The sequence below is a fragment of the Fukomys damarensis genome, unplaced genomic scaffold (assembly GCF_012274545.1).
Source record: "Fukomys damarensis isolate Sample0158 unplaced genomic scaffold, DMR_v1.0_HiC HiC_scaffold_15, whole genome shotgun sequence".
Classification (NCBI taxonomy): Eukaryota; Metazoa; Chordata; class Mammalia; order Rodentia; family Bathyergidae; genus Fukomys; species Fukomys damarensis.
Genome location: NW_022900927.1, coordinates 34,864,154 through 34,890,888, shown reverse-complemented (window position 1 = coordinate 34,890,888; position 26,735 = coordinate 34,864,154). Strand labels below are relative to the sequence as shown.

At 35.3% G+C, this 26,735-nt stretch overlaps 1 long non-coding RNA gene across 8 annotated transcripts in view; it reads left to right on the top strand.

Annotated features, from left to right (window-relative positions):
* LOC104857536 overlaps nucleotides 1-26,735 on the top strand; it is a 96,558-nt gene continuing 69,823 nt past the window's right edge. For 3 of the 8 annotated variants that reach the window (XR_778877.3, XR_778875.2, XR_778878.2), the window contains exons 1-3: nucleotides 1-162; nucleotides 509-577; nucleotides 7,029-7,068. This is a non-coding gene — a long non-coding RNA (uncharacterized LOC104857536). Of the gene's footprint in view, nucleotides 163-508; nucleotides 578-726; nucleotides 1,006-7,028; nucleotides 7,069-7,173; nucleotides 8,079-14,868; nucleotides 15,056-26,735 lie in introns of those variants that run through there. The other 5 variants (XR_778876.2, XR_004517288.1, XR_778880.2 and 2 more) reach the window with 4 other exon arrangements.

Here is a 26,735-nt window from a genome sequence, read left to right as displayed (position 1 = left end):
TCTTGTCCCGCGGATCCAAGATGGCGACGTATCCACCGCGGAGGCTGCTGGGAGCAAGACCTTTACCCCTTGACCCCCGCCGTGACCCCCGTCGCTCTGGCTTCCCTTAAGGCAGCAGCGAAAGGTGGGAGCAGCGATTGTGGACCAGACACAGGGCTGGGGGTGAGTGGGCAGCTTCCGTGCTCTTGTAAGTAGGGAGGGGGAGGCCCCTTCACTTTCTCACCACCCTCACCGCGGCTATACTGTGTCTCTGACGCAAGGAGCCGTGTGGCTCACTGTGGCTGCTAGAGCTTGCGGGGCCTCTGCAGCCCAGGCCCGATTGCTTCTCCCAGAGCCCAGGCTAAGGGGCCGGGGTCCAGGGGCGGGGAATAGTGAAGTAACATGGGTCCGCCCCCCTGGGGGACTCAGAGCTTGTTTGTGTTTGGGGACAGCCCCCCCCCCGCACGTCCTCACGGAGCTGGTTCCTAACTCCTACCTTGAGTAGATCGGATCGTTGTCTCTTCCGCAGATCCTGCATCCTCAGGTGCCGTGTCCGCACTTCGAGACCCCGCAACACGTCACCGTCGCCTCCTGAGAAGTGAGTTTCCCTCTGCTGAAAACATTGGTGCCTACTCGCTCCCCCTTCCTTTTATTTTTAATTTTAGCCTGATAGTAGGAAGTACTAAGAGGGAGCAGGTTTTAAACACACTGTGGTGCAAACTGACTTCAGCCGAATTATTTTTACAGCACTTTGTCTAGCTCCCACCCCCGGCCCCCTTGTAAGCCTGAGTTACCAGCTGTGCCACCGGTGAGATCGTTTGAAATTATGACTTTGATGGAAACTTGAGGGAGTGAAGTCTCTGCTTTCCACAAAAATAGCTGTCATTGAAAATGAAACTAAACTGGTTTTCTTTGCAGTAATCTCCTGTTAACTCTTTTTGTGTCCGTAAACGTCATTTTTTATAATTAATTGTATTAGGTATTATGACTGAGAATAAATCCCCTGATTATGTTTTTTGAAACTGTAGTTTTATGTGAAAACTTTTCTATTTCATTGACAATTTATTAATGTAAAAATAATTGATTTAAAGTTAATAAAACTTTTATGCTTTTTAAATAAAAATCACCTTTTCTTCCATAAAAATCATTGTAATCCAATTTAAATTTATCACTGAAAGCCAAAGGCAAGAAACAGCAAGTACAGTGAGCTTACTCTGAAATAAAAGGTTTGTTGTTTTTTTAATACAAGGTAGTTTACTTATTAGTAGATGTATAAAATTATTTAAATTTCAAAGGGTGCTGGTGTAGCCAGTAGAAAATGTATTGCATCATCATTCGTTTCATTAAACATTCTCACATGCTCAGTCACTGTACAACTTCAGGAAAGTTGACATGGTAATAAAACATTTCTTTGTCTTTTTCTCCCTCTCTTCTTCCGATGGTGTCCTCTTTCCTGCCCTTTCCTAACTCTTCTGCTTTCTCTTCCTTTCATATTAGCATCCCATATAAAATAGCATGTTAAAATGTTGGCTGTGTCTCTGTGTATGTAATGCAATGCATATAGTACATGAATATATGCACATATAAATATATATTAAGCCTGTTAGCCTAGCTATTAATAATTTTGAAAGTATCACTATTGATTTGGAGACAGGCTGGCATGATAAAAATAGGATACAACTATATAACATTAAGTATTACCATTTTTATCTGTTTGACTTCTATGTAGTACTTTGTTCAGGCCAAAAAAATGGGCCTTATTCTTTTTATCTCTGTATTTACTTAAAAAGCACAAATTTTAAATAGCATGAACATGATAAAGATAGAAAAATCACTCCTAAGGAGACAGTTCTGATTTGAGAGTTTTATTAGTTGGGTTTTTACTGGAAGAGATAGAGCAGAAAGCATTTTCATAGTAAATGTGTAGGGTAGGGGTAGAAAAAATATATCGATACTATTGGTTTCCTTTGACAGATTTTCTCTTACTGGAAAATATTACATACTGATTATGTATTTGTGTGTTTTTGAAATATGTGTTAAATTTTTTGTGTACCTCAAAAATTACTTAGGTTGAAAAAAATGTTAAGGGAAAAATTTATACAATTTATACAATACTTAAGAATCTTAAATTTTGAGTAGTGATATTATAAAAGTTTAGTAGTAAGCCCAACAGAGTGACAAAATATGTTGCACATTAGTGTAGTCTTCAGGAGTTATTTTAAAATGTGATTATTTCTTGATAGTACTGAGTTCAGAGAAATGGGGGCTCCTTAAGCCGCAAGAAGTAAGTTTCTAGAGTGCAGTTTTTCTGGTATGTTTCAAAAACCTGAGCCTGTGCTTTTGTCCCAGCAGTTCCTCTTTTAGAAACTGTATCATAAGGAAATGAATATGTGTGTAAAATTGCAAGAGTGATCTTTACTTCATTGTTTATTTGTTAGATTAAGCAACATGTACACTATAAAGAGTACTCAGCCATTAAAAATAATGTCTCATATTTATAGTTGAGTACAAAAAAGTTTTAAAACATAATTCCAATTTTTTAAAAATTTTAAACGTACCTAACCAAAATGCACAAGTTATTAAGTTAATCTTGCAGAGGTAACTAGCATAGTTAATTTTTTTCATTTTTTCATCACTTTTAAGTTTTCATAGTTTTTTAATAATACTACTTTAAAAGTATTACCTGGATAATTCTGGAAAACAGCCATATATATCCACTTACCAGACCTTAAACTTTTTTTCTTTTCTGCATTCCTTAACTAAGCACCAATTCCTGTACATTTTACCAAGTATGCCTAGGATCCACCCTTTTCTCTCCAGTCCTCCAGCTGTTCTTTGAATTGTAACTTTATAATTCTCCATCTGACATTTTGAAACAGGATTTTAAAAACTATCATAGTCATGTTTTTTTGTCCCTGGGACACAGTACCTGACATCTACAACTTCAAAGAGGAAATGTTTATTTCGGCTAATAGTTTGTAGAGGTTTCAGTCCATAGTTGTCTGGCTCTATGGCAAGGCAGCATGGCAGAGAGGTAGATCAGAGAAGGAAACCACTCATTGCATGGTGGCAGGAAGTAGAGAAATTGAGGGTTGAGGGAGGGAGATTCACCCTTCCAGGCCACGCCTTCAGTGACCCATGTTCTCCCAAGAGCACATTTAGCTGTAAATGTATCAGGTGACTAATTTACTGATGAGTACCACACCCCTGTCATCCAATCACCTCCCTAAAACCTGAGTGCATGAGGGTTAGGGGGACATTCTGATGCAAGCCATATCACTGCATTAAGGTCTTGCTATGTTAAATTTTACCTCTAGTCTTGCAAACTATCACCAGATACTGCTTTTTACTGTGTATGTCTTAGAAATTTACCCACTTTGTAGTGATGCCTGTTGCCTACAGAATAAAAATACAAATTTCTTTCCATGAGACAAAATGATTTAATTAGAAAAATATATATAATTAAGAAATAGTAGGCTGGGGATTTGGCTCAGTGGTGCCACCGGCTGCCTTGCAAGCCCAAGGTCCTGAGTTCGATCCATGGTACCAAAAAAAGAAAGAAATAGTTACAGCAGCAACAGAAGTAGCACAAAAGTTTAATCCATGCAAATCATTTAAAAATATTTTTATATTAACTTATGAAATTCTTTAATATTTACTTATGAGGTAGGAAATGCTAATGTGCATATATTGTTGTTTTGTTTTGTTTTTTTTGAGACAGGGTCTCACTATGTAGTTAAGAATGACCTAGAACTCACTATGTAGCCCGGGCTGGTCTCGAACTCATAGTGATCCTCCTGCCTCAGCCTCCTGAGTGCTAGGATTACAGCCGTGAGCCACCACACCCGGCTTAATATGTATATATTTAGAGGCTATATTTTTTAATGGTTTAGAGAGAGAAATTGAGAGAATGCTCATGTGTCGGGAGCAGCTTCACTGAGTGGCTGACGTTTCATGTTGAATGGTGTCTAATTTGGATTGATAAAAGGGACAGTTTTAGTGAAGGGAATAACAAGCAAAGGCAGCTAGTTTGTAGAATACAAAGTACCATAGACTGGGGGGTAACTTAAAAATTTCCTCAAGAAGTGTTAGAAGTCTAACACAGGTACCTTTTTTCACATTTCTTCACATGATTTCCTAACTCCTTATTTATTTTTGTGATACTGGGTATTGAACTCAAGACTTCTGCACTGAGCTACAGCGCAGTCCTTTCTTTGTTTGTGTGTTTATTATTTTGTTTGTTTTTGAGACAGTTACTAAGTTGCCTACCCTGGGCTAGAACTTTCAATCATCCAGCCTTTGCCTACAAGCTGAAATTATAGACATATGCCCCCATGCCTGGCTTCCTAACTCCTTATGAGGACCCTAGTCATTGGATTACAGATCACTCATGCGACTATTTTACCTTAATTTTTACAAGCCCTGTCTCGAAATGCAATCACATTCTGAGGTACTAGAGATTAGAGTTTCAACATACGAATTAGGGGGAGAGCAGTACAATTCAGCTCATAACAGGTGTAGGCAAAAATGAGTGTGAGCCGGTTACTAAAATCTGAAGGGATTGGTGGGATTTGTGTAGGGTAGGGTGTCAGGATTTTGTAGTGTTTTAAATGGCAGGCAGAGGAATTGACCTGATGGTTTTAAATAAATCACTCTAATTCAGTCCATTCCCAGTGCCTAGTTAGCACCCTAAGATGATGAAAAAAATCACATTAGAATAGTTGGTACTAGATGTCTACACTTTGTATCATATCTGCTTCTGTCACCTGAAACAACTGTCTTATCCTGCCAAAATAATTAGACGTACATCTATAAATCATTTCAAAGTTAAAATGCCATGTAATTGTAACCTTTTAAATCAATTTAATACAATAAAATATTGCCCTATATCATGTAGAAGTAGCAACAAAATAATTACACTCAGCTTTCTCAACTACTTCATTTTAAGTCAGTATTTAACTACATGAAAAACATGTTTTCTCTGTCAGAATACCAATATATAAATTGTTATCTTTCATTTTAAAAATAGTAAAATTACCTCCCCAAAAAAGTTCTCAGGATAGTCTTAACAGTACATCAATATAAAATTAACATACAGTCATCTAGTATATTTTTGCTGGCAATGAAAAATTGATATGTTAAATACTAAATAATGGGCCAGGGATTTAACTCAGTGGTTCTGCCGCCTACCGCGCAAGGACCCAAGTTCTATCCGGAGTACCAAAAAATAATAAATAGAATAAAATACCAAATACTAAAATAAAAATAAAAATTACCTTTTCATATATAGGTCAATAAAAGGCTTATTGTGCCTCTTGAACTGTAAAGACTAGTGATGATCATTAAAATGCTAAAAATTCACCTATTTTTTTAAAAAAGCAGCTTACCCTTAAAGTACAAGTACATTCAATTTGAAAATCAAAATGAAATGAAGTAATGATTTTGAAGTCTATTCTGAAGAAAATTTCTGACTTGGGAGAGGCAATCTAAAAATCCTTTACTTAAGGTTAGTTTCATTCCATAACTCATGCTCTCAGGAGCTACTTTCGTGTTTAACATAAAATTTTCATGTTGCTTTTTTTGGCAGTTTGTTTCAAAAAGGAACCCCTTGTTGATTTATCTAGTTAAATGTGAATAGTTAGATTCTGAATGAAGATATATCATGTACAGGTACAAATTCCCTATGACGAATGTGATCATTATGTATACCTAAAATGTACCAGTAAACTTCATTAGGGGAGAAAAAACCTGTATTGGAAATTTTGTGTGAGGACAAAGATGATACCGGTTTCATTTAAACAAAATAGTTATGATCACAAGTCTGTTCAGTAAGAGACAAATATTTCACTAAGTTACCAAGGTGCCTTAAGTTGCTGTGGTTTAAGAAAAGTCAGCAACAGGTTAAGGATACCAGCATTCAACTCTGAAATCCTTCAGAATAAAGCTTTTAACTTGCTTTCCCAATCTGTAACAAATTCAGTAGAATAAAGAAAAATATTATGGATCACAGGCTTAGGTTTTATGCATATTTTTAGAAAATGCACAAAATCATGGAAGTATAATGTCTTAAAAAATTTTTGTTAAACCCAGAACATAATGGACTTTAACTGAAACGATCATTCTAAAATGAGTCTTTCACTGAAAGTGGCAAACATCTTTAATGATGCCATCATTTTGGGGAAGGGGACAAGTTCATTTGTTTGTATTCTTTTTAAAATCATCCATAAAGGTTGAAGTTACTGTTAACTTATAAAAGCATTGTATATTGCTTGAGGCTCTTTATTAAAACTTAACCTCAGCCTTTTGTGAAATCTAATGATGACTACAGTGACATAAGACATACCTAAAATATGTATGTGTACATATATTTAAACAATATTTGATACTTTAAAATGCTAAAATGACAATGAAGAAGTAAAATAAAAATTTGAATGGTTCCTTACTATGATAGCTTAGCTTAGCTTAGCTTAGCTTAGCTTAGCTTTCAAAGTTCTGCTTTCCTTTCATGGAACTTTTCCTAAATCTGTATGTTTTCTGTAGCCTTTTTTAATTGTATTCCAGATATGAATGTAAAAGTTATTAATACAACAAGTTTTGAGAATAATAGAAAAATGCTCCCTCACCTTAATACAGTATTCTGTTCTGGTTTAATATTTGTCATTCGTTTCAGTTATGTGCCAGGCATTGCATTTTGTCTGTGAAAGATGGGAAAACCAAACTGTTTTTTCTGTATCACACACTGCTAAACAAACCAGACAAGAAGTATGTGGGATTATATCCCACAAATTTTCCGAAGCAATCAGTTCTCCAGCCTATACTGGTTGAGTGTTGCCTAATTCAATTTTGACCCTACATGGACAGGATGGACAGGGCAACTTAAAGCTGAGGACTCAGTTCCCCGAGACTGTTGCCCAAATTCAGATACCAGTCAAAAGTAGTTTGTCAACTATCCTCTGTTAGGACTCCTATGGTCCTTTCTTAACATGTCATTTGCTGGAATGACTTAAAGAACTCAAACATTTTACTTACGCTTATCCATTTTTATATAGGATATTACCAAGGACCGACATGAATGGCTAGATGGAAGAGGTAAGAGAGAAAAAGGGCATGGAGATTTCATGCTTCAGGTGTGCCACCCTCTAGGTGTCTCGTGTGTTCAGCTATTTATCTCTGAATCGTTTTTTTTTCATGGAGACTCCAAAGCATTAACATGATTGACAACATCATTGGCCATTGATGAAAGTAACATCCGAAGATTTGGGTGGGAGGATACTAAAAATTCCAACCCTCTGGCCAGAGATTTAGCTCAGTGGTTCTGCCGCCTGCCTCTCAAGCACAAGGACCTGAGTTTGATCCCTGTACGCCTCCTGAAAAAAAATTCCAACCCTCTAAATCACATGGCTAGATCACCTTGGCAACCAGCTCATAACCTCAAACTATGTAGAAACCCACGGCAATGACCTAATTAGAATGAGGGACTTAAGAGCTCTGTGCCAGGACTGAGAGACAAAGACCAACCATAAATACTGTATCTATGTATGTTATTATCAATTGTAATAATACATTGTCATTTAGTTCTCAAAAGAATGATGGTTTATAGATGTAATCTGTTCTTCCCCAGTTTCATTGTATGCCATATGTATGAACTGGCTCTTTTACAGTTCAGTACATTCACGAAGGGGCCATAATTTGTATGTTTCCCTGCCAGGCAGCTCTGAACCACAGGTGGTATATGCATGACTCCCATTAGGCAGCACAGGACAGATCCATCAGATGGTACAAGCCACCCAGTGGGACAGTCATGCATGTACTGCCAGTGGGAATGTGTTAACCTGTGTGCCATGTTTCCCTCTTAGATATCTTTGTCCATGTGCTGAATTTTACTCATCATCTTTAGGATTAATCATAGCAGTATTAAAGTGACTTAATATTCTAAACTGAACATTAAAGATGTGTGACTCTCCAGTGCTTCCATCAGTCACTGTCACCTGTATAATAGATTGTGTTTTAAAATAATTAAAAGTCGAATGAATATGAAAGACCTACATGAGGAAAATTTTGATTCAAATATTGTATTCTCATTGTACACCAACCTTACAGACGCTGTTTCTCCGTTTTCATAATGCTCTTTAAGAATTTCTGTAGATACTCAATGTGATGTATTACTTTTACTATAAAGTCACCCTGATATGTGAAAATATAAAACTAAGTGTACTTTTTATGCTTTTAACACTTTTAACTATCAAACTTACTTTCTAAAAAATTAGGAAGAAAATACTTAAAATTGATAACATTAATTTTGATGTAACAAAGAGTTGTTTTGCTGAGTTAAATCATCACTAGAAATTACGGTGGTACAGGTTTATTGTGATAACTCAAAAATGCTAACTCAATTTTCCCACTAGTTTTTCTCTCTGTAATTTTTTAAACTTTTGTTCCAGAATCAAGCAGTTACAATATTCGGCCTTTCATACATGTATACATCATTCATTTATTTGCTCTTTATCATAGCCCAGCACAATTTAATTTACATACCTTGATTCTAACTGTAATATAAACAAAAATATGGACACAAGTCAAGTGTGCCATTTATTTATATCTTCCTTATGATGTAAGATATATTAATTTTAGATGATTTTTGAAATAAAAGTAAAAAATGAAAGGTTTTTATGAAAAATCTCACATATTGAAGAATATGTTAGTGCATCACCAGAAATTTAAGGAGTAAAGATTATCACCTGGAAGTTTTTGAGTGACTAAGACATGGAATTTTATCCAGCTAGAACACACAGGCTGATTACCTCGGGCAAATTGCTTAACCCCTCCAAGCCTCAGTTTTGCTACCTCAAATTTGTGCATAGAAGTACTACTGTGCCTTTCACAGTTGGAAATATTTTGGCAGATGACATATGGAAAGGTTTACAATGAAGCAAAATATTCAGTAACTAATAGTTGCTGTGGGGATAATGTTATGTGGAAGACCATGTACTCTGAGACATTTAAGTAAAAAGCATAAAAATTACTAATAAGGTATTTGAAAGGGAAGATATAAGAAAATAGAATAAGTGCTATTAGTTACAGAAACATAAATGTGCTAGCTGGCTATTACATATTTTCTGTCGAGATATGAGATAGGAAACATGCATATTGCTAAATGTTTACATTTCATACTATTGACTTGTGATGTTTTATTATGCTGCCATCTAAATATTTTAAATAGTTTTAAAATAAATATGTTAACTAATCCTTTTACCTTATGTGGTACTACACCTTTCGTAATTACTGCCAGGGTTGTTAAAGACCTATCATAGTTAGGTGTTGTGGAATCTTCTGGGAAGCTAAGGCAGGAGAATTGCAAGTTTGAGCCCACCCTGGGCAATTTAGTAACTTAGACTGTACCTCAAAATTTTAAAAGATTGAAAAAGGGCTGGGGATGTAGCTCAACGCGTGGGTTTAATCTTCAGTACTTTAAGAATTAGAAGACCTAATAGAATGACCTCACACATACATACTAGGCAAATGGTTTATCACTGAGCTACCCTCAGCCCAAAATCCATCATTTATAAAAAATACTTACAGGATAGCTATAAAATATTTGCAAAAATTCTCAAATAACTGTATTTTAATATTATAAACTAGCATCTATAGTCATAATACGGCATTTTAAAACCACTGCCTAAGAACAGTGATAGAGTTGTACTTTATGAAACACTGTGCTTTATTAACAACACTGAAGTTTCTGTTAGTATCTGTATTATGAAAATTACTACTGTTGCCATGTCTTTGATAAAGATAGCCCTGGAGGGATATACTCCCAAAACGTCTTTTCCTTTTTATTAAGCAGCCTACAATATGTAGCAGTTCTTCAAGAGCGTAAACTTTTTGTTAATATGTTTTCCACTGCTATAACAGAATACTTTGAGACTGGTAATTTATTGGAAAAATGTTTATTTAGCTCACAGTTTTGGAGATCCAAGAGCATGCATGGTACAACCTCTGCCTAGCTCTGGTGGGGGCTTTATAGAAAATAGCATCAAAATGGTAAGATTGTTGTGTGAAAAAATAAGCCAGAGAGCAGGGAGGAGCCAGTCTTGCTTTTCTACAACTACGAACTCTTCCAGAAACTGAGGTCTCATAAGAACTAGGTTAACTCTTTCCAACTATAGTACCCTCAGTCACCTAACAACCTCTCACTAGGCTCTATTTCTTTAAAGTTCTGCAGCCTCCCAGCATCATTACACTGAGAATCGAGCTTCCAACACAAACCTGAAATCATATTCAAACCATAACAACTCCCGTAGGTGAGCATAGAACAGTCAAATGGCAAAACCCACAGAGAGGATTAATTGATCACTTTTAAACTCAGCAGCTGCCCATGAGAAGATATTTGATAGGAAGTACAAGAAAAAAAATCATAAAACATTAAACTTCTAAATGGTAGAGAAGACCTGTTTCAGTCTGACCCAAAGTCTGGGAATCTTAACAAAAAACAAAAATGTCCTCTTCCTATAGTAACAGAGGGAGAAGAAAATGTGTATTTAATGCACCAGATTCCATACGTATTTATTGCACTTTTTAAAATTAAATTGAACTTACATGAATTTGTGCAGTGTCTTAAACAGATTGCAAAAAGAAAGAGAATGAGAGAGAAACCCACGATGAGTTTCTCAGTTCTTCAGTACATTAGTTTCATAAGCAACTGGTATTCTTTTATATACAAAAAAAACAAAGGAATCCATTGTAAATTAAACATAGGAAATGTGAGTTAAACCAAGTAAGTTTCACTATTAGAAAGTTGGTTGCTATTTTTAATATGTTAATATCTGCCCTAAGTGGCTTAGTTCTTTTTTTATTGAAGATTTCAGTTTATATCTCACAAAACATGATTACTACATTTGATGAGAATACTGTTACAGTCAGGGTTTACTAGAGAATAGATTTCATACAGGACACAATTTATAGGATTATTTTATAAGAATCACCCAAAAAGTCATGCAGAGGAGTGCAAGAGATCTGTCCACACAGTACAGACCTGAAGAATTTAGCCAAGGGCTTGATCTCATGGCATTATCTTGCACAAGTCCAGCTAAAGGCCTAGAGCCCAAGGCAGTGTCCTCCACGAGTCCAGCCTAAAGCCTAGAGCTTATGACAATGTCTCATACAAGTCGGTATCAAGAATCTGCACCAGGAATGCCCAAAGGCCAGCAGTGGAAGCTAGAATGTCTGTGTTGGTGGTGTGAAGGATCTGTGCCACCAGTCTGAGGGATCTGCACTGGAGCCACAAAGTGACACTCAAGGTGAAGACAGAGCTCTCCTGAGAAGAACAGCAGCCATTCCTGGCCAAAGAGGATTGCTCTTATGATGATGATAGCAGCCAAGTTCATATCAGAAAATCTAGCTGTGGCAAACTTCTCCAAGAAAATCAGCAGCATACCACCACCCCACCCCACCCCTGTTCTCCTTTTATGCCATTGGCAACTGTCCTCAAGTGGGGCTTCCATGCCCAAAGCCATGCTAACTCAGTTCAGCTGAGTGCTCCAAGTTGACCATTAGTTAATCCACCACAGATACGATATTTGAAGGTTGAGATTATCAACTTCAGTTTAAGAAATGACATAGGAAGTGAATTGTGTATCAGGGAAGATATTTTGAACAGGACCAAGAGATTTCTCTTATCCTCTTACTGCAAGTTTTACAATACATTAATGTGTTAAGCTAACACTTAGAGGTAGTACAATACTGTACAAAGGTTGATCCAAAAAAAATTGTGTTCAAAATATTCCAGTAAAAGACCATTGCCATTGATCCCCTCAGAATACCCCCTTGCTTCAGAAACAGTTATCCTATCATTCTTACCACTTTGTGAGTGTCCTCTTTCATGAGTATCTTTACAAGATATTACCGAAATTAGTGAGTGCTGCTGCCAAGTGCCATCTAACAGTAAGGCAGGCTTAGAAAAACGTGTGACCTCATTCACCTTATTCACTGGATCTGGCATCATGAAATTTTGGGCTCTTCCCCAAAGTTGAAATGACTGAAAGCTAAAAAGTTTTCAATCAAGGCAGTTACAGCAGACAGCACAACTGAAGACATTCACAAAAGACTTCAAGATCTGCTTAGAAAGTGGCAAGAATGATGGGATAAGTGTTTGAAGAGGGGGGAGCATCTTCAGAGGGGTTAATGGCAATATGCCTTTTACTATAACTTTTTAAAATGTAAACATTCACTTTTTTATTACACCTTCTAGTTACAGCTGAATTTTTTATAGATAAATATAACATTGAAAGTTTTTCCACCGCCCTATAATCTTAATTATGCCTGAAAGCTGAGAATAAAATGTATTAAATTCTCCATACTATAAGTTCAAATAATGTTAAATAGCCTAACACTATTAAACTAATGTCACAAAAAGCCCTGTCACCATCACCACTACTTAAACCTATCGATCCTTAGTCAAAAATTAATAGGAATAAGAGATCAAAGGAGGCCTTTTTAGAGAAGCAGTGTTTGTGGTTAAGGGCACTTCCCAGTATGTAATTGGAATGGGGGGTTGTTTAAGGAGAATCAGTTGTAAAAATGGAGATTACTAGTAGAAGAGGAGACATATCTTCTGAATATTGGCTTGGTAAAAGACTTTCTAAACTAGAATCTGTGTAGAGAAAATAATTTGAAAGAGATGATAGACTGAAGGAGGCCAAGACAACAAGAACGTGACCTCTGTGACAATTACTTAGTGTGGCAGATATAATGGAGATTGCTGTCAGTGGTAGGAACACAAGGGAAGTTAGATGAGTTGAGCCATTGTCCCACTGAAGACTGACCTCATCAAGAGGAATCAAACAGGTAAAGTCATCCAAATGACCACCATCAGGAAACTAGGTAATCAGAGGCTCCTGTAGAATCTCCCAAAGAAGCCTCGTTGGTATAACTTTTGGATACTGTCACACAGAGTTTTTCAATATCTAATGAGATTTGTGTTCTTAACTAGTAAAAGGTAAACATTTGCCCTTTTCTCTATCCCTTCTGCCCCAAAGCAAAAGCACTAAGCCTAGAAGGGGAAGCAGGTGTCTGAAAGCAAGATTTCTCTCACACATCTTCCATGTCACTAGAGCACTCCCTGCACTGGGGTGGGAGGAGGTAGGAAGAAAAGGTAAGAGTTTGGAAGTGAGCTTAGATTGAAGCTTGAAAGTTAACAAGACTATTCTTTCATCTTAGATTGTGACTGTTTCAAGCACCTAAAATGATTGAAAATCAGAATCTATCACCATTAAAGGAGCCAACGCTCTGAAAAAAAAAAAGGGAGGAGATTGTTATTGTTACCTGTTATTGTTGGGGACAGTGGAGACTGAGGAAGGGGGAGGGAGAGAGAAAACACTGTTCTTGTTTGTTTGTTTGTTTGTTTTTAATTGAGTTTATTGGTACATTTTAGGTATACAGTACGGTTACACTCATTATTAGGATCTTGTACCTTTACATGACAGGTCTTGGTTCTCATTTTTTCCCCTTGTCCCTGCCTTCCCTTCACCCCTCCTCCCCTTCCCATTTACAAACACTTTATTTCCATTTTTTCATTTTCTCATATTTTTTTCTTTTCCCTTATTACCTTTACCCTACCCTTCCCACTTTCCCTACATCTTTAGCCCTGTTCTTCCTATTTCACATTGTCAATTACCTCATTAGGATGTTATGTGCTATTATAGTTTTTCACACCAGAGAAACTATTCAGTAAGACTGTTCTTGTTTAAACTCTACAAGTTGAAACATTTTAGTAAACCAGACAGACATACTTAAAAATACACGTGCTTATGTAAAGTCATGCAATTGAAAGCAAGAAAGTATTTTAAAGGTATGTCTACAGTTTTTAGCATAAAAAGACATAAAAGACTTAGAAAAGCAGCATCCTTTACAGAAATATCATTCTTTAAAATCCAGTTCCTTTTTGCATTTGCCACACATTGAAAAGAAAGCTGTGTCATTCAGACTTTAATTTTTCACTTACAGGCAGTAATGCCAGTCAATCTGGATATTGTTATCCATTCAAGATTTTAAACTGAAAAGTAAGATTAAACAGCAAAGGAGTGTAGACTTCCACTTCTTGCATTTGCCTTTTAAGTCAAACAATAGTTCACAGAATTTTAAATCAGCATTTTTACTTCTAAAACAATATTATCTACTATCTTCCAGGTAACTATTTTACTGATATTTGGTACAATAATACCTAGCATGTGTCTAGTCAAACCTTTAAACCATCTCACCTAATAAGGTGTGGCACATGAAGAACTGTTTTTTGTTTGTTTTATTGGTGAGGAAATAGTATAAGTGATTGCCCTCCAACTTCAGATCTAGAGACAATTGGATCATTCTTTTTTATGAAGAATAACACAAGCACATACAAATTTCCAGTGTATGCATGCTGACAAATACTATGTACCAAGCACTGAGCCAAACAGGAAAACAGAACAGGAGCAATGGCAGATAAAGGTCCCTGTTTTGTGGAGGTTATCAATCAATCAAACTATTCAACATAATCTTATTGAGAACTATGAAGGAAAGTGAAGCAAAAGAACTATGGAATAACAAGGGGTGCTCTTTTATATCAAGTGGGCAGTGAAGACATCTCAGAAGGTAACATTTGAGAAAAAGATCTTCAAGTACTGACGTATCAAGTTCTTGTTGGTACATATGTAATTAGGCATCAAGCTATTTAATACTCCTTAAGTAATTTTTTTTGTATATTCTCAACAAACCCATTCAAGAAACACAGTGAACTTCTACAAAAATTAGCACGTTGTGAAGTACAGTTATTTCTCCATAGAAAATGTTGCTTCTGGTCTCATTTTATTTCATTTGAATTCAATAAGTCTATAATAGGTAATTTTTATATTCCAGAATATATTCTACACTCTCACCATACAACATTGAATAAATGAAGATCCCTGACCATGTGGAGATTTACATTGTAGCAGGAAAATACAGGCAATAAATAATGAACATAATGTATACTGTGTTAAAAGGTGATTTGTACTATCTGAAGGATAGTAGATCAGAATAAAAGAGACTGTAATTACTAGGAGAAAGATGGGGTTTTTTTTGTTTGTGTTGTTTTGTTTTTTCTGGTACCAGGGATCGAACTCAGGACCTTGCGCTTGCAAGGTAGGTGCTGCACCACTGAATTAAATCCCCAGCCCAAAAGATGGTTAGTAAATTGGCTACCAGATTGAGCCTCAATTGAGGTTAGGTCTGAACAGGCAAAGGAGTCGGCCAAGTGCTTAACTGAGGGAACAATTTTCATCGACAAATGTATTCACACACACACACACACACACACACACACACACACACACACACACATTTGTCTTCCAATAAATTTACTATCTTTCAACTTTTTTTTAGCTACCAGGAATTGAACTCAGGACCTTCAGCTTGTGAGGCAGGTGTGGTGCCACTGAGCTAAATCCCTGGCCCTTTTTTACCTAACAAAAAGAGTGAATAAGACATGCCATCACCATGTATAAAACCACCTACAAGTGTATATTTTCCTTTGCATAGATAATAACATGTATATCTATATGTATGCTTTAAAATTTTTACCTGAGATTATAAAGAACTGCCATTTTAAATGGCACTGAAAATAACTATGATTAGAAACATTTTTATATATTGGTATGTGTAGGTAACAGCAAGTATATACTTTTCTTGTTTAAAAAATGGTGTTCTTAAACAAATCTAAATAATAGAAATCCAAAATAATAATTTGAGATTAGTTGAAAAAATGGTAATTTCATGCTATAAATTGAGTGGAAGGCTAACAAGTATGATGATTTATCAGTATGAGTACTTTAAAAAAATGAGAAATTCGATTCTGTTTGGCTTTATTTCATCTGTTTTCTATATATTGATAACTTCATTATAAATTTAATTAAAGAAAACCCTTATTAATCTGTACATCATATTTGTTTTTCTGCAGAGGTCAGTAATTTTATTTTTGGGACAGGGTCTTGCTAAGTTGCCCTGGCTGGCCTTAAACTTGTGAATGAGTGCTACCTTTTTAAAACTTTAGATACAGTATCTTTTGTTTAAAAAGGCATAATTCTTTGGTAACTTTACTAGCAAGAAATTAATATTTCACTTGCTAAAAAAAATTTTTTTAAAGGCTAAGTTTGGGTTTCCCCTCCCATAGAACCCTTCTTTCAAGCCTGGTCTACATTGTCTCTTTCTTCTGAATTTGTTTTCCATATTACTTATAGGTTATCTTGTCTGTTTTAGCTTCCAAAACTAGACCATCATTTTCTGAAGACAAATAACCAGCTTTTACCAGTTAGAATAGTGATTTTTTTTTTCACAAAACAACTGTTTTACTACTTGCACCACTCACAATTTTACTACCTTTGTATGTATATCTCCGAATGTACTTACGGAAATCTATAGAGTAGTATACAAAATTATACTTTTTTATTACATAATTGAAGGCTCTAAGTTTGAGAGAGTATTTAATATGCCTCCCTGAGCTAGGAATCCAGATTCCTTCCCTCTCTGTGGTAGCTGGGGTTCTGTTGTCCAAATCACTTTGTAGCCAAAGTGACAGGCTTCAGCTATCAGATGTAAAAAGTTAATCATAAAAAGTTTGTCATAAAGTTCAAGCCAATAATGTTTTTATTTTAAATTGACACCAGAGTATTTTGTTTTTATATCTAGAGATCTAGAGTCCAAATATTTTTAAAAATGAAATTAAAGAGGTTTCATTACATTTCCCTTCTACAATCTGCACAAATGTTAAATATAACAGTGGAACTACTCTAGATATTGAAGCATAACTATTGTAATATAAAAGCAGTCATGAGATCCCTGCTATTTGATAGATTTTAATTTTTGGATACATAAAACATGTATCTAGGGTGTCCTTAGGAAAAACTCGCAAAGTAATCTTTTATATCTACCCCTACTCACTTTAAGTCCTCATCCCTAATGATTATTTCCTGCCAGAATATTCCCATTTCTAGAGTAAATTGGGGGAGAGTGATTCAGAGTCTAATTTTAGAGAAATAGCTACTGCAGAAGTTATCAAGATCTAGGGTTAGGGTTAACCTATTACTTTGAGTAGAATTATTGTAAAAATTGAAGAAATATTAACCTGATTGAGTAACCTACACCATGAGCATTGTACACCTCCACTTTTTCCTGCTAAGAAAAACATTATCTCATGGGCTGAGCTTTGGCTAGAGCTGGAACTTCATGTGAATTCAGTTCACATCTGTAGGTACAGACACACTGAATAGTTAATATTGATTTTCAGCTTCCCCCAAATTTTGCTTCCATATCACTCCTTACTACTCTACCTATAATTACTGTCCATGGAAATCTATTTGTCCTATACATTATCTTCTCAAAGTTAAGTAATCCATACTTTAAAAAGGGTGTCAAGTAGCTAATTTGATAATACAGTACATCAAAGCAGAGTCCTATGATCCTGCACAAATTGCATGCCTTTGCATAAAAAAGTGCAAGATCGTGATAAAAGCCCTAGAAGTCTATTACTGCAACTAATAGAACTTATAATTTGTCTCCTGTAAGAGCCCAGTGAGTACCTATACTTATTAAATTTTTACTTGGAAAAGTGTTTGATATTATAATTGTAGAGTTATTAGCATGTTTTCTCATAATCCAAATTAAAATGTATAGCTGTGTTAAAAATTCTGGTAACAGTATTTGTTAAACTAATTTTTTGTTGTTTTTCTAAACTAAATACAAGTTCAGATTTTGTAAAGGAGAGAGTCATTTTTAATAAGCGGTCTTAGATTTTGTGTTCTATAAGTGAATGGTATCAGCTTGAGTTTAAATCATAGTTTCAATAGAACATTCTTTTGGTCTTATTAATAAAAAAATGATTCTTGAATGAAGGAACCCCAGTGTTATACAAAATAATTGCTTCATTGCTCTGATCATTAATAATCATTAAACAACTAGGAAAATAACACCACATTTTACATTTGTCAGACAAGGTTATGAATTTAGAACCTAAAAATTACAGCCGTTAAATTGCAGAATGCTTAATCAAGCTTGTTTAATTTACATATTTTTGTAATGAACAAAGTGAAATTTAACGAAGAACCTTTCAGTACAATCTGTTGCAACAGATTAATAATCCTTTTCCTCCTTAAAAATTTTACAATAGTTAAGAAAGCCAAATCATCATTTTTTAACCTTCTGGTTTGGATTTTTAGGGTACCTAAGTGACTAATACATGAAATTGGTAAATAGGCATTATGATTATCAATGTGACAGATTTTTTAAAAAACAGAGTATATAGAAATTAAGTTTCAATTCACCTAAATTGCTCTCTGAGATTCTACAACTTGCTGAAGGGCTTGAGAAACTAGATGACTGAATGAAATCTCTACTCATACTACCTTCTCTGACAATTTATGATACGCCAGATACTAAAGTTAGCAAAGCACACCTTAATCCCCCACATGTGTGCTTAAACTCTAGAGAAAGTGAGGCACGCATAGGAAAAAAAGTTTTGGTGTGTTATCTGTAGTTAAGAACCAAGAAAAAGATAAAGCAAAGAAAGGGAATATAGGACCCTGAGTAGAGAGATGAGGGATGCAGGACTGTAATACTAAATAGAATGAAAGAAAAGTCCTCTCTGAAATGACTAAGTAGAAATGTGGAGGAAGAAAGCATATAAACCATTGAATATTGGGAGAAGAGCATTCCATGCAGAGGGAGCATATAAAGACAAGGCCTAAAAGCAGTGAGCAAGTGAGATCTCACTAGGAGACAAGGTAAGAGATAAAGAAATGAGAGGGGAGGGATTCTTAACAAAGAGCAGTATAGAATCTCAGCCATACGTCACTACATGACAACAGAGTTTTAAATGAAATAAGCCATTAGATTTGGAGTAGAGTGATGCAATATTTTGTTGAAAAGGCCTGACTAAAGTGTGGTAAGAAGCAGAAGCTGGAAGGGCGGATAAGATGCAGAAGCAATTTTCCAAGTGAGAGGAGATAATGATTTGCACCAGGGCTGTAGCAAAGATGTGGTGAGAAGCATTAAGTTTCTGAATAAAGAGTTCTTTTAATCTATTAAGCTTACCATTAATTTAAATATTATTTTACAGAAATAGTGTTTTACAATCATTTGTGATATACATTTTCATAGTAAAATGTTTGAAAATTATATGTAACTGAAAAAGTCAAAGCACAAATCACTCAGAACCTCACTCTTAAAATTTAATTAATAGGTTTTCATCCTTTCTGTGTGTGTATTCAAAAGTACCAGTGCATTATACCAAATACCATTTTGTTAAACACTATTTACTTGTATATTATGATCATTTCCTATTTCTTGAAATATTTATCTGCAACATAGATAGCATTAGGGCCTACATAGCATAGTATACATATAACATAATTTAACTGTTGTAAAAATAGAGCAGTTAATTTAACCAGTTCTCCATTGTTGACCATATACACATTTTCCAATGTTTTTCTATTATAAATATCACTAAAATGAACATCTTCGTTGCTGTGTCTTAGAATTGACTGCTGAATTTGAATCCAAAAGAAGACATCAGAGGGCAGAACTACTACCATAAACTGACAACTTAGATTTTTTTTTCAGCTATAACAATAAAGAGATTATCTACATCTTATGCATACTGACAGATTTTAAAGATACCAAAAATATTTCAATATAAAATATTCATAAATGTCTACTGGGATTAGAGGTCCCATTTGACCCAGCTCTTCCCCTGCTGGGTGTCGTTCCAAAAGAATTAAAAGAATCATACCACAATAATATATGCACACCCATGTTCATAACACAGTCTGCAATAGCTAAAAGTTAAAAACAGCCCAATTACCCATCAACTGTAGATTGGATAAAGAAGATGTATTTTTTTTTAATAAAATGGAGTACTGCTCAGCCATAAACAGTAAGAAACTAGAAACATGTATAGCTAAGTGGATGCACATTAAGACCATACTCTTAAGTGAAATAAATAAGACCTGTAAATACCAAATAGTTTCTGTGGTATGAGAAACTGAAACTTTAAATAAGAGTCAAAACATATAATAGATTAATGTGAAATAGGAAGAAAAGGTCTAAAGGGGAAGTGGGAGGGGTAGGGGAAAGAAAAAATAAGAAAAGGCAAAAATAGAAATGAAGTCTTTGTAAATAGGGAGGGCTGGAGGGGTTGAAGGGAGGGCAGGGGAATGGGGAAAAATAAGAATGAAGATATATCATGTAAAGGTACAAATTCCCAATGATGAATGTCATCATATTGTATACCTAAAATGTACCAATAAACTTAATGAATAAAAAAAATAAATTACATTTTTTAAATATTTATAAATTTTTGCTGAAGACTAAGCAGTCATGCATGTAAGAATTTGTTTTCTATTTCTAATAGATGAACTTGACCAATTAGAAAAGCTGTTTTTTAAATTCTGCATGAACTGTGGTCATGTTGAATTTCTGGCACCTAAGCTTTCATAACCATCTGTATATTTGGCATTATGCCCACTTGTGAGACTTATGCCAGTTTCCAAAAGCCATGTTTAAATTAAGATGGGCAATATTTATTCTTTGAAGTATAAATCATCAATTAAATTATTGTACTGGAAGTTGAACCCAGGCCCTTCACACTGAGCTATATCCTCAACCCTTTTTTTTTCATGTTTTATTTTGATAGTATCTTACTAAGTCACTTTGAATGAATTAATTTTTTTAAAGACCTTCAGTCATTTGCCAACTTGAAATAACTTTGTGTGTGTAGAAATTAAAATATCAGCAAAGTTGAAGCTCTACTAAGTAATAGGAAAAGTACCATTTTATATATAGACATAATATATATTATATAGATAAATATATATAATATATTTTATATATTATATACATTTATATAATATATATTATAATATTATATACATACATACATGTATATATATATCTTTTTTTTTTTCACCAGGGATCAAACTTGCAAGTGCAGACAGTGGAACCACTGAGCTAAATTCTTGGCCCTACCACAATATTTTCTACTTGAAAAAATTTTAATATACAATTCAAGGGGAAGAAACTAACATTTCCTTGGTTCCTATTCTGTGTGAGTTGCTTTTACATAATTTGAGCTTATACGTATCATAGTAGTACTATGAAATAGATTTTATTAACCTTCCTTTTCAGATAATAACCCAGATAAGATTAAAGTCTCACTAGAAATCAAACATTTTGGTGTTTTTTCATCTTATTTACTAGTTTTAAAACAAAGTTATTTTTTTCCTCCTCACTCTGAGCTCCTTCCTTACAAAAATAAATGTTCTATATTATCATATAGAGTCTAAGAAAATTAGGGTCACAGAACTACTAAGTGTATCAATTAGATTTAAATTCAGGTAATCCAGCTTTACTAGCCTATACTTCTAACCATTACTGACATTGTTGGGATGCTTCAGACGCCATGCTTTTATTCTGCCCACACACTTCCAGTGTGACCTTTGGTTATATTTCACTCAAGCTAGTCCTTTTTCTTCTTCTTTAGTTTCATGTTAATTAATGCAGTCTTACATGTGGAATCTAGTTTCTCTCTTTGGTTGTGTACTTTTCATCCTCCCCGCTATAGCAGTAGTGGTAATGATAATGGTAACAATGTCTGCAAAATTTCCTGAGCACTTAATGTGCTAGCTCTCTTTATCCAAGCAACAACTCCATTGAGGCAAATACTATTCTGTATTTTAGATAAGATGTCTATGGTTTAGAGAGGTTACAACATAACGTGTGTTATGTTTGCATCTAAAATGTTCCCCAAAAGTCTCATGTGTTCAGGGGTGGGGCTTTTGGAAGGTTATTGAATTATGGGGCACTAAATTCATCAGTGAATTAATCTCATTGATGACTTATAACTCATCAGAAGGTGAGGCCTGGTTGAAGGATATGGGCCACTGGAGGTGTGATCTGCCAGAGCATATTCTTATCCCAAGTCTCTTCTTACTCTGCTTCCTGAGTGCCATAGATTGAGAGTTTTTCTCCACTATGCCTTTCCACCACATCATTTCTTCCTTAGAACCAGCTGACCATGGACTGAACCCTCTGAGAGTATGAGTTAAAATAAAACTTTTTAAAACTATGGGTGTTCAGATACTTTGTCCCAAGAACAGAAAAGCTGACTATTGTGTATGTTCATAATATTAATTAGCGGTAGACCCTGAATTGGCTGACTTAATTAAGTGAATTGACTGAATTCACTTAAAAAATTAACTTTTTCAAAACCAAGGTATAACATATAGTGAAGCACCCAACTAGTTCAATGAATTCTGATGTTATATGCCTATATAATAACCACCGAGAACATTCTCAGGTAAAAGGCTCCCCTAGTGCTCCCTTCCCATATATAATCCTTCAAAGGTATACTCCACTTTGATACCTCTCATTATGGATTTACTTTGTTTATTTGGGGACTTTTCTTGCATTATATATTCTGTGGTATATTGTTTCTTTCCAGTCTTCCCCCCACACACACACACCCCCAGTAGTGGGGATTGAACTCAGGAAGCTACATCCCCAGCCTTTTAAAATTTCTTTTAGAAAAAAATATAAAAAAAATGGAAATAAAGTGTTTGTAAATGGGAAGGGGATGAGTGAGTGAAGGGAGGGCAGGGACAATGAGAAAAAATGAGAACCAAGACCTGTCACATAAAGGTACAAGATCCCAATGATGAATGTAACTGTACTGTATACCTAAAATGTACCAATAAACTAAATGAGAGGGAAAAAAAATTATTTTGAGTGAAGATCTTTCTAAGTTGGCATCAAACATGTAATCCCGCTGCTTCAACCTCCCAAGTAGCTGGAATCACAAGCATGCACCACTATGCTTGGTTTAGAGTCCTCACTTTTTTTTTTCCTCGTTGAGTTTATTGGTACATTTTCAGAGTCCTCACTTTTAATGACCAGTGGATACTTTATCCAACTAAACTGCCAGATTCTTGGTCCTATTTTCATAAACTTGTTCTTACTAATGTAAATGATATAATAATAAGCTAATTTGTGCCAAAATATTAATAGACAAAAGTATCTTGTTTCTTTTTTGCAAGTAATTTAGTAGTATCACAATTGACCTGAAGCCTGAGAATTTTAAAGAGGGTTTAAGAGAATTTTTAGGGTAGAATACAAGAAGATTTTGGTTTTTTTGGACACAGTGTTTTAACTAGTTATCTTAGCTCATTTTTGTAGCTATAACAAAATGCTTAAGACTGAGCAGTGTATATCAGATTAGCATGTCATATGTTTGGAAAAGACTACCATATGCTTTCAAAATGGTTCCTTGTTTATGTGTCCTTACATGGCAGAAGGTAAAGCAAAAAGGCATAGTTACAGTAGTTAGTTGTATGTGATTCTTTAACTTTAGGAAAGAAGTTCATGTAAAAGGAAAGCAAGAGGTTGAAAAGGAAAAACAAAGTATATATATATATATATAATCTGACCAAAGAGACCTGTGTATATTTTGTAATATTGGCATAGAGAAGTGTCAATCTGTGCTGCTACAAAGACTGAATAATATTTTTTTAAAAGAAGTTTATTTTTCATTGTTCTACCAACTGGGAATTCAAGACCAAGGTGCTGTCACATTCCTTGTGTAGTGAAGACCTGTTCATCATGAATGGTACCATCCAAATGTCTTTATGGGGAGGAAGGGACAGAAAGACAAAAGAGGGACAAACTGCTCACATAGAAGAGTAAAGGGGCAAGAAAGTACTTCCTTTAATCTTGAGTCATTTTGTGAGGACACTAATCACCTCTCAAGATTCTCTTCTTTTAATACTGTGGCGCCTGTGCTTGAGTTTCAACATGAATTTTGATGAAGATAGAAATACAGAAATTAGAAGAGGTATGTGTGCCTTTAAATTTTATTTAAAAAATTGAAATTTTACATATATAAATGAAATTGACATATTACAGAAATCTAAGGTGCATTAAAAAGAAAGAGTAACATGATAAAAATGAGCATTGAAGTTACAAAATTTTGGTTTCTATTCCCAGCTCTACAGCTTACTAGCTTATTAGCTGACTTAAATCACTTAATCTTTCAGAGTCAACTTTAATATCAGCATAAAAATATTTCACATCCCAGACTTGTTAGTGTGAAGGTCAAATATGAAATAAGCTAATGTATGTTATTTTATATTTCATAAAGTCTCATGACAATCACATCATTAATTAGGGGGAGAGAAAAAGAGATCCCACATAAAACAGCAAATACAATAATTGATGTATAAAATGAATATTCTGACCACCTGATGCAATAAAAAGCCTGAGTGAAATTGTTTTTGAAGAACTACTTTAATAATATAAACTGCCAATCACTCAGTTCAAGTTTGTCAGATTTCTATAAACTAGTGGATTTGTGAATATATAGCAGCAATTTGCTTCTCCATTTCATTTGATCGTGTTTTTACATTTTGCGTCTCAGTTCTAAATTTTGTTGGAAAGCCAGACGTAATGTTTTTACTTTTATCACTTTCCTTAGAATTTCTTGTGTGGAACATTAATTTGCCTAGTCTTCTGTAACAAAAGTTATCTAATTGCCAACTCAGAGTGACGAATGTACTGTGGAAGAAAATATGAAATACTTTTCTTATGATAGCCATATTCTTATTAATCTATAATCAATGAAAAATAGGGGGGTTGGGTAGCAACAGTAGGTTATATACTTAGCTTTACTTTGGAGTGCCATCTATTGGTAAATTACGTCAAATGTCTTTGACAAAGTAAAAATTATGTTGAGACCTTAGAACAATGAAATGACTAGAGAAAGGCATCGGCAAGATAGTAAAATAGGACAAACACTTGTCTCCTCACAGAAATATCCATTTGAATGATTACCCACACTTCAAAATACTTTCATAAGAGCAAAAGTATCCAGGTGAGCGATAACAGAATTGGATGTAGCACAAAAATTTAAAAAAAAAACAAACATGGAAAAGGTCAGGAAGAACAGTTTTACATTGTTATTGGGCTATAATTTAAATGAATCTCCTCCACAAATAAATGAATCCCTTCCAAAATGCAGATTTTTGTTTGTTTGTTTTCCTTGAGATAGGTGCTGAAATTTAACAGATAATGTGATAGTTTCTGTAGTGGGCCCTTTTAAGAGATGATTAGATCATAAGGGCTCCTACCTTCATGAAAGAGACTGAGGCCCTCAGATATTTGACTCACTAGCCCTTCTGTCTCCTTCCATGTGAGAACATAGAGTTCTTGCTTTTCACAGAGTGCAGCAATAATGTGCCATCTTGGAAACAACAGCACTAACACGACAAAAACCTGCTGGGCCTTGATCTTTGACTTTTAAGCTTCCAGAACTATGAGAAAAATAGTTTCTGTTCTTTATAAATAACCTGGTCTAGTGTATTTTGTTTCAGCAGCAAAAAAAAAAAAAAAAAGTGGAATAAAATTGTGTCACTCATCTCACAAATGTGCAGAGAAATACCTTCAACATGAGGATGAGAAAGTAAAGGGAATGTACAACTTTTAGCCAGGAGTCCCAGCACAGAGCCTAACACAGGAACCTAATGGTAGACATCCCCTAATGGCTCTAGGCTCCAGGTTGGCCCATTCTAGCCCTAGGATCCAAGCCCAGCCTAACACCAGTCTGTCCTTCAGTACCCTGGTCTCTAGGGAAACAAGCTCCAGGCTCACCTCAATCCCAGGCTGGCCCCCTGAGCTCCAGTTTCAAGCTAACTCTTATGAACAGAGGTTCCAAGCCTACTTCATTATCAGGCCAGGTGCTAGAGCCCTACAGTCCAGGAAACTCAGATTCCAGCCCTGCTCAAATAGATTCTGCCAAAACAGCTTCCACAGATCCAGGCATCCAGCTAAACCCCCTGTACCCAAGGCTAAGACTTCTAGAGACTGAGACTCAAGGCCTACCACCATGAACTCAGGGCCAGTCCCATTTCCATGGATCCAGAAACCAAGCCTTGTTCAGTGCTAGATTGGCCCTAATGAGCTCAGGCTTCAGGCTGACTTCAGGCTTCTGGCTCCTGCAGATACAGGTTTCAAGTCTTCCCATGTAGGCTCAATCATGAAGCTAGCTCCAGTGGATTCAAGTTCAGTCTGGCTTCCACAGACCTGATACTCAGGCCACTTCGTTGACCCAGTTTCATGGCTAAACCACTCTCATATAGACAGAGGCACCTTGACAACCCGTGTGAATATTCAATACCACTGGTTCCAGCAAACCTCACTACATAGCCCATCTAAAATGTCTAGTTCATCTGGCTGTCTACTTCAAATGGGCAGTTATCACATAAAGTAACAAGAATCATGAATAATGAGGGAAACATGGTCCCACCAAAATAATCAAATAACAGTAATCAAATCTATAGAAATTAAGAATGTTGGGATTTAGATCTAAAATGTCCTGCAAAATTTTCATGTACTCAGAGGTGGGGCCTGGTTGGAGGTGGTCACTAGAAGGTATATTTTTGAACCTGATACCTCCCTTTAAATTCTCTGCTTCTTGGCTGCCATAGGTTAAGTAGTTTTTCCTCTGCCATGTCTTTCTGTCATGCTATTTATGCCTTACAGTCAACCAACTAAATTGACTCGTCTAAAAAACAATGAACTGGGCCAGGGATTTAGCTCAGTTCTGCCACCTGCCTCAGAAGTGTAAGGTCCTGAGTTCAATCCCCAGTACCAAAAAAAAAAAAAAAAAAAAAAAAAAAAACAAAAAACACTCTTTTTTTTAAATCATC